Source organism: Solea solea, chromosome 19 (assembly GCF_958295425.1).
Source record: "Solea solea chromosome 19, fSolSol10.1, whole genome shotgun sequence".
NCBI lineage: Eukaryota > Metazoa > Chordata > Actinopteri > Pleuronectiformes > Soleidae > Solea > Solea solea.
In genome coordinates this window covers 23,290,160-23,303,122 of record NC_081152.1, presented here as the reverse complement: position 1 = coordinate 23,303,122, position 12,963 = coordinate 23,290,160, and positions in this window count along the sequence as shown.

Sequence of the window (12,963 nt, the reverse complement as noted above, 5' to 3'; positions counted from 1 at the left end):
GCCTTAGTCCCTGATATACATACGGAAAAATCAGACTCCTGACTCAATGCCTTTAGGAATTATTACAAAAAACACACCCAAACGGCTGACCTCTGACCTTTCCAAAGGTTTCACGGGTCTGAAATTCGGCACCCTGGATTAGCCTTAGTCCCTGATACACATACGGAAAAATCAGACTCCTGGCTTAATGCCTTTAGGAATTATTACGAAAAACACACCCGAACGGCTGACCATTGACCTTTCCGAAGGTTGCACAGGTCTGAAACTCTGCACCCGGGATAAGCCTAAATCCCTGATACACATACGGAAAAATCAGACTCCTGGCTCAATGCCTTTGGGAATTATTACAAAAAACACACCCGAACGACTGACCTTTGACCTTTCCGAAGGTTGCACAGGTCTGAAACTCGGCACCCTGGATCAGCCAGGAGTCCCTGATACACATACGGAGAAATCAGCATCCGGGCTCATTGCCTTTAGGAATTATTGAAGAAAAGACAGTTTCCCACCTTTCTTACGTTTGAATTTTACAGACTGTGTTTTTGGCAGTTTTTTTCGGCCGGGGGAAAAAAGCCCAAAGTCCTGTGTCCAAAAACTGAAAATCAGGTCATGTCAGACTCTATACAGTCTTAGACCCTTTGGCCAGAGTGGAAGTTTTGGAGGAACTACATTTCTACAGGTCGCAGGAGTGTGAATATTTCATTTGTCGTTTGGGGTCCCAAGACGAGCGGAACGACGAGGGTACATTAGTATGTCTTATAAGATGTTAACTTTATTTGTGAGGTTTATGTTATGGGACAGTAGAAAAATGAAAAAAATCAGAAAACAGCCGTATCCCTGCTGAATGCGCACAAAAACAGAGACAAATAGAAAAACACATACAAACAGTGAAATCATTGCAAAATCAAACACTGGGGGTACCGAAGAATATCTTATAAGATGTTAACTTTATTTGTGAGGTTCATGTTATGGGACAGTAGAAAAATGAAAAAAAAATCAGAAAACAGTCGTATTCCAGCTGAATGCGCACAAAAACAGACAAAAATAGAAAAACACATTCAAACAGTGAAATCATTGCAAAATCAAACAGTGAAGGTATATAACTATATCTTATGAGATGTTTACTTTATTTGGGAGGTTTATGTTATGGGACAATAAAAAAATGAAAAAAATCAGAAAACAGCCATACCCCTGCTGAATGCACACAAAAACAGAGACAAATAGAAAAACACATCCAAACAGTGAAATCATTGCAAAATCAAACAATGGAGGTATATAACTATATCTTATAAGATTTTAACTTTATTTGTGAGGTTTATGTTATGGGACAGTAGAAAAATGAAAAAAATCAGAAAACAGCCGTATCCCTGCTGAATGCGCACAAAAACAGAGACAAATAGAAAAACACATACAAACAGTGAAATCATTGCAAAATTAAACACTGGGGGTACCGAAGAATATCTTATAAGATGTTAACTTTATTTGTGAGGTTTATGTTATGGGACAGTAGAAAAATGAAAAAAATCAGAAAACAGCCGTATCCCTGCTGAATGCGCACAAAAACAGACACAAATAGAAAAACACATCCAAACAGTGAAATCATTATAAATTCAAACACTGAGGGTACATCAATATACCTTATAAGATGTTAACTTTATATTATAGGACAGTAGAAAAAAGATTAAAATACCCTCGATCAGCCTTAGTCCCTGATACACATACGGAAAAATCAGACTCCTGGCTTAATGCCTTTAGGAATTATTACAAAAAACACAGCCGAACGGCTGACCATTGACCTTTCCGAAGGTTGCACAGGTCTGAAACTCTGCCCCCGGGATAAGCTTTAGTCCCTGATATACATACGGAAAAATCAGACTCCTGACTCAATGCCTTTAGGAATTATTACAAAAAACACACCCGAAAGGCTGACCATTGACCTTTCCGAAGGTTGCACAGGTCTGAAACTTGGCACCTTGGATCAGCCTTAGTCCCTGATATACATACGGAAAAATCAGACTCCTGACTCAATGCCTTTAGGAATTATTACAAAAAACACACCCAAACGGCTGACCTCTGACCTTTCCAAAGGTTTCACGGGTCTGAAATTCGGCACCCTGGATTAGCCTTAGTCCCTGATACACATACGGAAAAATCAGACTCCTGGCTTAATGCCTTTAGGAATTATTACGAAAAACACATCCGAACGGCTTACCATTGACCTTTCCGAAGGTTGCACAGGTCTGAAACTCTGCACCCGGGATAAGCCTAAATCCCTGATACACATACGGAAAAATCAGACTCCTGGCTCAATGCCTTTAGGAATTATTACAAAAAACACACCCGAACGGCTGACCTTTGACCTTTCCAAAGGTTGCACAGGTCTGAAACTCGGCACCCTGGATCAGCCTTAGTCCCTGATACATATACGGAAAAATCAGACTCCTGGCTCAATGCCTTTAGGAATTATTACAAAAAACACACCCGAACGGCTGACCATTGACCTTTCCGAAGGTTGCACAGGTCTGAAACTCTGCACCCGGGATAAGCCTAAATCCCTGATACACATACGGAAAAATCAGACTCCTGGCTCAATGCCTTTGGGAATTATTACAAAAAACACACCCGAACGACTGACCTTTGACCTTTCCGAAGGTTGCACAGGTCTGAAACTCGGCACCCTGGATCAGCCAGGAGTCCCTGATACACATACGGAGAAATCAGCATCCGGGCTCATTGCCTTTAGGAATTATTGAAGAAAAGACAGTTTCCCACCTTTCTTACGTTTGAATTTTACAGACTGTGTTTTTGGCAGTTTTTTTTGGCCGGGGGAAAAAAGCCCAAAGTCCTGTGTCCAAAAACTGAAAATCAGGTCATGTCAGACTCTATACAGTCTTAGACCCTTTGGCCAGAGTGGAAGTTTTGGAGGAACTACATTTCTACAGGTCGCAGGAGTGTGAATATTTCATTTGTCGTTTGGGGTCCCAAGACGAGCGGAACGACGAGGGTACATTAGTATGTCTTATAAGATGTTAACTTTATTTGTGAGGTTTATGTTATGGGACAGTAGAAAAATGAAAAAAATCAGAAAACAGTCGTATTCCAGCTGAATGCGCACAAAAACAGAGACAAATAGAAAAACACATACAAACAGTGAAATCATTGCAAAATCAAACAATGGAGGTATATAACTATATCTTATAAGATTTTAACTTTATTTGTGAGGTTTATGTTATGGGACAGTAGAAAAATGAAAAAAATCAGAAAACAGCCGTATCCCTGCTGAATGCGCACAAAAACAGAGACAAATAGAAAAACACATACAAACAGTGAAATCATTGCAAAATTAAACACTGGGGGTACCGAAGAATATCTTATAAGATGTTAACTTTATTTGTGAGGTTTATGTTATGGGACAGTAGAAAAATGAAAAAAATCAGAAAACAGCCGTATCCCTGCTGAATGCGCACAAAAACAGACACAAATAGAAAAACACATCCAAACAGTGAAATCATTATAAATTCAAACACTGAGGGTACATCAATATACCTTATAAGATGTTAACTTTATATTATAGGACAGTAGAAAAAAGATTAAAATACCCTCGATCAGCCTTAGTCCCTGATACACATACGGAAAAATCAGACTCCTGGCTTAATGCCTTTAGGAATTATTACAAAAAACACAGCCGAACGGCTGACCATTGACCTTTCCGAAGGTTGCACAGGTCTGAAACTCGGCACCCTGGATCAGCCAGGAGTCCCTGATACACATACGGAGAAATCAGCATCCGGGCTCATTGCCTTTAGGAATTATTGAAGAAAAGACAGTTTCCCACCTTTCTTACGTTTGAATTTTACAGACTGTGTTTTTGGCAGTTTTTTTTGGCCGGGGGAAAAAAGCCCAAAGTCCTGTGTCCAAAAACTGAAAATCAGGTCATGTCAGACTCTATACAGTCTTAGACCCTTTGGCCAGAGTGGAAGTTTTGGAGGAACTACATTTCTACAGGTCGCAGGAGTGTGAATATTTCATTTGTCGTTTGGGGTCCCAAGACGAGCGGAACGACGAGGGTACATTAGTATGTCTTATAAGATGTTAACTTTATTTGTGAGGTTTATGTTATGGGACAGTAGAAAAATGAAAAAAATCAGAAAACAGCCGTATCCCTGCTGAATGCGCACAAAAACAGAGACAAATAGAAAAACACATACAAACAGTGAAATCATTGCAAAATCAAACACTGGGGGTACCGAAGAATATCTTATAAGATGTTAACTTTATTTGTGAGGTTCATGTTATGGGACAGTAGAAAAATGAAAAAAAAATCAGAAAACAGTCGTATTCCAGCTGAATGCGCACAAAAACAGACAAAAATAGAAAAACACATTCAAACAGTGAAATCATTGCAAAATCAAACAGTGAAGGTATATAACTATATCTTATGAGATGTTTACTTTATTTGGGAGGTTTATGTTATGGGACAATAAAAAAATGAAAAAAATCAGAAAACAGCCATACCCCTGCTGAATGCACACAAAAACAGAGACAAATAGAAAAACACATCCAAACAGTGAAATCATTGCAAAATCAAACAATGGAGGTATATAACTATATCTTATAAGATTTTAACTTTATTTGTGAGGTTTATGTTATGGGACAGTAGAAAAATGAAAAAAATCAGAAAACAGCCGTATCCCTGCTGAATGCGCACAAAAACAGAGACAAATAGAAAAACACATACAAACAGTGAAATCATTGCAAAATTAAACACTGGGGGTACCGAATAATATCTTATAAGATGTTAACTTTATTTGTGAGGTTTATGTTATGGGACAGTAGAAAAATGAAAAAAATCAGAAAACAGCCGTATCCCTGCTGAATGCGCACAAAAACAGACACAAATAGAAAAACACATCCAAACAGTGAAATCATTATAAATTCAAACACTGAGGGTACATCAATATACCTTATAAGATGTTAACTTTATATTATAGGACAGTAGAAAAAAGATTAAAATACCCTCGATCAGCCTTAGTCCCTGATACACATACGGAAAAATCAGACTCCTGGCTTAATGCCTTTAGGAATTATTACAAAAAACACAGCCGAACGGCTGACCATTGACCTTTCCGAAGGTTGCACAGGTCTGAAACTCTGCCCCCGGGATAAGCTTTAGTCCCTGATATACATACGGAAAAATCAGACTCCTGACTCAATGCCTTTAGGAATTATTACAAAAAACACACCCGAAAGGCTGACCATTGACCTTTCCGAAGGTTGCACAGGTCTGAAACTTGGCACCCTGGATCAGCCTTAGTCCCTGATATACATACGGAAAAATCAGACTCCTGACTCAATGCCTTTAGGAATTATTACAAAAAACACACCCAAACGGCTGACCTCTGACCTTTCCAAAGGTTTCACGGGTCTGAAATTCGGCACCCTGGATTAGCCTTAGTCCCTGATACACATACGGAAAAATCAGACTCCTGGCTTAATGCCTTTAGGAATTATTACGAAAAACACATCCGAACGGCTTACCATTGACCTTTCCGAAGGTTGCACAGGTCTGAAACTCTGCACCCGGGATAAGCCTAAATCCCTGATACACATACGGAAAAATCAGACTCCTGGCTCAATGCCTTTAGGAATTATTACAAAAAACACACCCGAACGGCTGACCTTTGACCTTTCCAAAGGTTGCACAGGTCTGAAACTCGGCACCCTGGATCAGCCTTAGTCCCTGATACATATACGGAAAAATCAGACTCCTGGCTCAATGCCTTTAGGAATTATTACAAAAAACACACCCGAACGGCTGACCATTGACCTTTCCGAAGGTTGCACAGGTCTGAAACTCTGCACCCGGGATAAGCCTAAATCCCTGATACACATACGGAAAAATCAGACTCCTGGCTCAATGCCTTTGGGAATTATTACAAAAAACACACCCGAACGACTGACCTTTGACCTTTCCGAAGGTTGCACAGGTCTGAAACTCGGCACCCTGGATCAGCCAGGAGTCCCTGATACACATACGGAGAAATCAGCATCCGGGCTCATTGCCTTTAGGAATTATTGAAGAAAAGACAGTTTCCCACCTTTCTTACGTTTGAATTTTACAGACTGTGTTTTTGGCAGTTTTTTTTGGCCGGGGGAAAAAAGCCCAAAGTCCTGTGTCCAAAAACTGAAAATCAGGTCATGTCAGACTCTATACAGTCTTAGACCCTTTGGCCAGAGTGGAAGTTTTGGAGGAACTACATTTCTACAGGTCGCAGGAGTGTGAATATTTCATTTGTCGTTTGGGGTCCCAAGACGAGCGGAACGACGAGGGTACATTAGTATGTCTTATAAGATGTTAACTTTATTTGTGAGGTTTATGTTATGGGACAGTAGAAAAATGAAAAAAATCAGAAAACAGTCGTATTCCAGCTGAATGCGCACAAAAACAGAGACAAATAGAAAAACACATACAAACAGTGAAATCATTGCAAAATCAAACAATGGAGGTATATAACTATATCTTATAAGATTTTAACTTTATTTGTGAGGTTTATGTTATGGGACAGTAGAAAAATGAAAAAAATCAGAAAACAGCCGTATCCCTGCTGAATGCGCACAAAAACAGAGACAAATAGAAAAACACATACAAACAGTGAAATCATTGCAAAATTAAACACTGGGGGTACCGAAGAATATCTTATAAGATGTTAACTTTATTTGTGAGGTTTATGTTATGGGACAGTAGAAAAATGAAAAAAATCAGAAAACAGCCGTATCCCTGCTGAATGCGCACAAAAACAGACACAAATAGAAAAACACATCCAAACAGTGAAATCATTATAAATTCAAACACTGAGGGTACATCAATATACCTTATAAGATGTTAACTTTATATTATAGGACAGTAGAAAAAAGATTAAAATACCCTCGATCAGCCTTAGTCCCTGATACACATACGGAAAAATCAGACTCCTGGCTTAATGCCTTTAGGAATTATTACAAAAAACACAGCCGAACGGCTGACCATTGACCTTTCCGAAGGTTGCACAGGTCTGAAACTCTGCACCCGGGATAAGCTTTAGTCCCTGATATACATACGGAAAAATCAGACTCCTGACTCAATGCCTTTAGGAATTATTACAAAAAACACACCCGAATGGCTGACCATTGACCTTTCCGAAGGTTGCACAGGTCTGAAACTTGGCACCCTGGATCAGCCTTAGTCCCTGATATACATACGGAAAAATCAGACTCCTGACTCAATGCCTTTAGGAATTATTACAAAAAACACACCCAAACGGCTGACCTCTGACCTTTCCAAAGGTTTCACGGGTCTGTAATTCGGCACCCTGGATTAGCCTTAGTCCCTGATACACATACGGAAAAATCAGACTCCTGGCTTAATGCCTTTAGGAATTATTACGAAAAACACACCCGAACGGCTGACCATTGACCTTTCCGAAGGTTGCACAGGTCTGAAACTCTGCACCCTGGATAAGCCTAAATCCCTGATACACATACGGAAAAATCAGACTCCTGGCTCAATGCCTTTAGGAATTATTACAAAAAACACACCCGAACGGCTGACCTTTGACCTTTCCGAAGGTTGCACAGGTCTGAAACTCGGCACCCTGGATCAGCCTTAGTCCCTGATACATATACGGAAAAATCAGACTCCTGGCTCAATGCCTTTAGGAATTATCACAAAAAACACACCCGAACGGCTGACCTTTGACCTTTCCGAAGGTTGCACAGGTCTGAAACTCTGCACCCGGGATAAGCCTAAATCCCTGATACACATACGGAAAAATCAGACTCCTGGCTCAATGCCTTTGGGAATTATTACAAAAAACACACCCGAACGACTGACCTTTGACCTTTCCGAAGGTTGCACAGGTCTGAAACTCGGCACCCTGGATCAGCCAGGAGTCCCTGATACACATACGGAGAAATCAGCATCCGGGCTCATTGCCTTTAGGAATTATTGAAGAAAAGACAGTTTCCCACCTTTCTTACGTTTGAATTTTACAGACTGTGTTTTTGGCAGTTTTTTTTGGCCGGGGGAAAAAAGCCCAAAGTCCTGTGTCCAAAAACTGAAAATCAGGTCATGTCAGACTCTATACAGTCTTAGACCCTTTGGCCAGAGTGGAAGTTTTGGAGGAACTACATTTCTACAGGTCGCAGGAGTGTGAATATTTCATTTGTCGTTTGGGGTCCCAAGACGAGCGGAACGACGAGGGTACATTAGTATGTCTTATAAGATGTTAACTTTATTTGTGAGGTTTATGTTATGGGACAGTAGAAAAATGAAAAAAATCAGAAAACAGCCGTATCCCTGCTGAATGCGCACAAAAACAGAGACAAATAGAAAAACACATACAAACAGTGAAATCATTGCAAAATCAAACACTGGGGGTACCGAAGAATATCTTATAAGATGTTAACTTTATTTGTGAGGTTCATGTTATGGGACAGTAGAAAAATGAAAAAAAAATCAGAAAACAGTCGTATTCCAGCTGAATGCGCACAAAAACAGACAAAAATAGAAAAACACATTCAAACAGTGAAATCATTGCAAAATCAAACAGTGAAGGTATATAACTATATCTTATGAGATGTTTACTTTATTTGGGAGGTTTATGTTATGGGACAATAAAAAAATGAAAAAAATCAGAAAACAGCCATACCCCTGCTGAATGCACACAAAAACAGAGACAAATAGAAAAACACATCCAAACAGTGAAATCATTGCAAAATCAAACAATGGAGGTATATAACTATATCTTATAAGATTTTAACTTTATTTGTGAGGTTTATGTTATGGGACAGTAGAAAAATGAAAAAAATCAGAAAACAGCCGTATCCCTGCTGAATGCGCACAAAAACAGAGACAAATAGAAAAACACATACAAACAGTGAAATCATTGCAAAATCAAACACTGGGGGTACCGAAGAATATCTTATAAGATGTTAACTTTATTTGTGAGGTTCATGTTATGGGACAGTAGAAAAATGAAAAAAAAATCAGAAAACAGTCGTATTCCAGCTGAATGCGCACAAAAACAGACAAAAATAGAAAAACACATTCAAACAGTGAAATCATTGCAAAATCAAACAGTGAAGGTATATAACTATATCTTATGAGATGTTTACTTTATTTGGGAGGTTTATGTTATGGGACAATAAAAAAATGAAAAAAATCAGAAAACAGCCATACCCCTGCTGAATGCACACAAAAACAGAGACAAATAGAAAAACACATCCAAACAGTGAAATCATTGCAAAATTAAACACTGGGGGTACCGAAGAATATCTTATAAGATGTTAACTTTATTTGTGAGGTTTATGTTATGGGACAGTAGAAAAATGAAAAAAATCAGAAAACAGCCGTATCCCTGCTGAATGCGCACAAAAACAGACACAAATAGAAAAACACATCCAAACAGTGAAATCATTATAAATTCAAACACTGAGGGTACATCAATATACCTTATAAGATGTTAACTTTATATTATAGGACAGTAGAAAAAAGATTAAAATACCCTCGATCAGCCTTAGTCCCTGATACACATACGGAAAAGTCAGACTCCTGGCTTAATGCCTTTAGGAATTATTACAAAAAACACACCCGAACGGCTGACCATTGACCTTTCCGAAGGTTGCACAGGTCTGAAACTCTGCACCCGGGATCAGCCAGGAGTCCCTGATACACATACGGAGAAATCAGCATCCGGGCTCAATGCCTTTAGGAATTATTACAAAAAACACACCCGAACGGCTGACCTTTGACCTTTCCGAAGGTTGCACAGGTCTGAAACTTGGCACCCTGGATCAGCCTTAGTCCCTGATATACATACGGAAAAATCAGACTCCTGACTCAATGCCTTTAGGAATTATTACAAAAAACACACCCAAACGGCTGACCTCTGACCTTTCCAAAGGTTTCACGGGTCTGAAATTCGGCACCCTGGATTAGCCTTAGTCCCTGATACACATACGGAAAAATCAGACTCCTGGCTTAATGCCTTTAGGAATTATTACGAAAAACACATCCGAACGGCTTACCATTGACCTTTCCGAAGGTTGCACAGGTCTGAAACTCTGCACCCGGGATAAGCCTAAATCCCTGATACACATACGGAAAAATCAGACTCCTGGCTCAATGCCTTTAGGAATTATTACAAAAAACACACCCGAACGGCTGACCTTTGACCTTTCCAAAGGTTGCACAGGTCTGAAACTCGGCACCCTGGATCAGCCTTAGTCCCTGATACATATACGGAAAAATCAGACTCCTGGCTCAATGCCTTTAGGAATTATTACAAAAAACACACCCGAACGGCTGACCATTGACCTTTCCGAAGGTTGCACAGGTCTGAAACTCTGCACCCGGGATAAGCCTAAATCCCTGATACACATACGGAAAAATCAGACTCCTGGCTCAATGCCTTTGGGAATTATTACAAAAAACACACCCGAACGACTGACCTTTGACCTTTCCGAAGGTTGCACAGGTCTGAAACTCGGCACCCTGGATCAGCCAGGAGTCCCTGATACACATACGGAGAAATCAGCATCCGGGCTCATTGCCTTTAGGAATTATTGAAGAAAAGACAGTTTCCCACCTTTCTTACGTTTGAATTTTACAGACTGTGTTTTTGGCAGTTTTTTTTGGCCGGGGGAAAAAAGCCCAAAGTCCTGTGTCCAAAAACTGAAAATCAGGTCATGTCAGACTCTATACAGTCTTAGACCCTTTGGCCAGAGTGGAAGTTTTGGAGGAACTACATTTCTACAGGTCGCAGGAGTGTGAATATTTCATTTGTCGTTTGGGGTCCCAAGACGAGCGGAACGACGAGGGTACATTAGTATGTCTTATAAGATGTTAACTTTATTTGTGAGGTTTATGTTATGGGACAGTAGAAAAATGAAAAAAATCAGAAAACAGTCGTATTCCAGCTGAATGCGCACAAAAACAGAGACAAATAGAAAAACACATACAAACAGTGAAATCATTGCAAAATCAAACAATGGAGGTATATAACTATATCTTATAAGATTTTAACTTTATTTGTGAGGTTTATGTTATGGGACAGTAGAAAAATGAAAAAAATCAGAAAACAGCCGTATCCCTGCTGAATGCGCACAAAAACAGAGACAAATAGAAAAACACATACAAACAGTGAAATCATTGCAAAATTAAACACTGGGGGTACCGAAGAATATCTTATAAGATGTTAACTTTATTTGTGAGGTTTATGTTATGGGACAGTAGAAAAATGAAAAAAATCAGAAAACAGCCGTATCCCTGCTGAATGCGCACAAAAACAGACACAAATAGAAAAACACATCCAAACAGTGAAATCATTATAAATTCAAACACTGAGGGTACATCAATATACCTTATAAGATGTTAACTTTATATTATAGGACAGTAGAAAAAAGATTAAAATACCCTCGATCAGCCTTAGTCCCTGATACACATACGGAAAAATCAGACTCCTGGCTTAATGCCTTTAGGAATTATTACAAAAAACACAGCCGAACGGCTGACCATTGACCTTTCCGAAGGTTGCACAGGTCTGAAACTCTGCACCCGGGATAAGCTTTAGTCCCTGATATACATACGGAAAAATCAGACTCCTGACTCAATGCCTTTAGGAATTATTACAAAAAACACACCCGAATGGCTGACCATTGACCTTTCCGAAGGTTGCACAGGTCTGAAACTTGGCACCCTGGATCAGCCTTAGTCCCTGATATACATACGGAAAAATCAGACTCCTGACTCAATGCCTTTAGGAATTATTACAAAAAACACACCCAAACGGCTGACCTCTGACCTTTCCAAAGGTTTCACGGGTCTGTAATTCGGCACCCTGGATTAGCCTTAGTCCCTGATACACATACGGAAAAATCAGACTCCTGGCTTAATGCCTTTAGGAATTATTACGAAAAACACACCCGAACGGCTGACCATTGACCTTTCCGAAGGTTGCACAGGTCTGAAACTCTGCACCCTGGATAAGCCTAAATCCCTGATACACATACGGAAAAATCAGACTCCTGGCTCAATGCCTTTAGGAATTATTACAAAAAACACACCCGAACGGCTGACCTTTGACCTTTCCGAAGGTTGCACAGGTCTGAAACTCGGCACCCTGGATCAGCCTTAGTCCCTGATACATATACGGAAAAATCAGACTCCTGGCTCAATGCCTTTAGGAATTATCACAAAAAACACACCCGAACGGCTGACCTTTGACCTTTCCGAAGGTTGCACAGGTCTGAAACTCTGCACCCGGGATAAGCCTAAATCCCTGATACACATACGGAAAAATCAGACTCCTGGCTCAATGCCTTTGGGAATTATTACAAAAAACACACCCGAACGACTGACCTTTGACCTTTCCGAAGGTTGCACAGGTCTGAAACTCGGCACCCTGGATCAGCCAGGAGTCCCTGATACACATACGGAGAAATCAGCATCCGGGCTCATTGCCTTTAGGAATTATTGAAGAAAAGACAGTTTCCCACCTTTCTTACGTTTGAATTTTACAGACTGTGTTTTTGGCAGTTTTTTTTGGCCGGGGGAAAAAAGCCCAAAGTCCTGTGTCCAAAAACTGAAAATCAGGTCATGTCAGACTCTATACAGTCTTAGACCCTTTGGCCAGAGTGGAAGTTTTGGAGGAACTACATTTCTACAGGTCGCAGGAGTGTGAATATTTCATTTGTCGTTTGGGGTCCCAAGACGAGCGGAACGACGAGGGTACATTAGTATGTCTTATAAGATGTTAACTTTATTTGTGAGGTTTATGTTATGGGACAGTAGAAAAATGAAAAAAATCAGAAAACAGCCGTATCCCTGCTGAATGCGCACAAAAACAGAGACAAATAGAAAAACACATACAAACAGTGAAATCATTGCAAAATCAAACACTGGGGGTACCGAAGAATATCTTATAA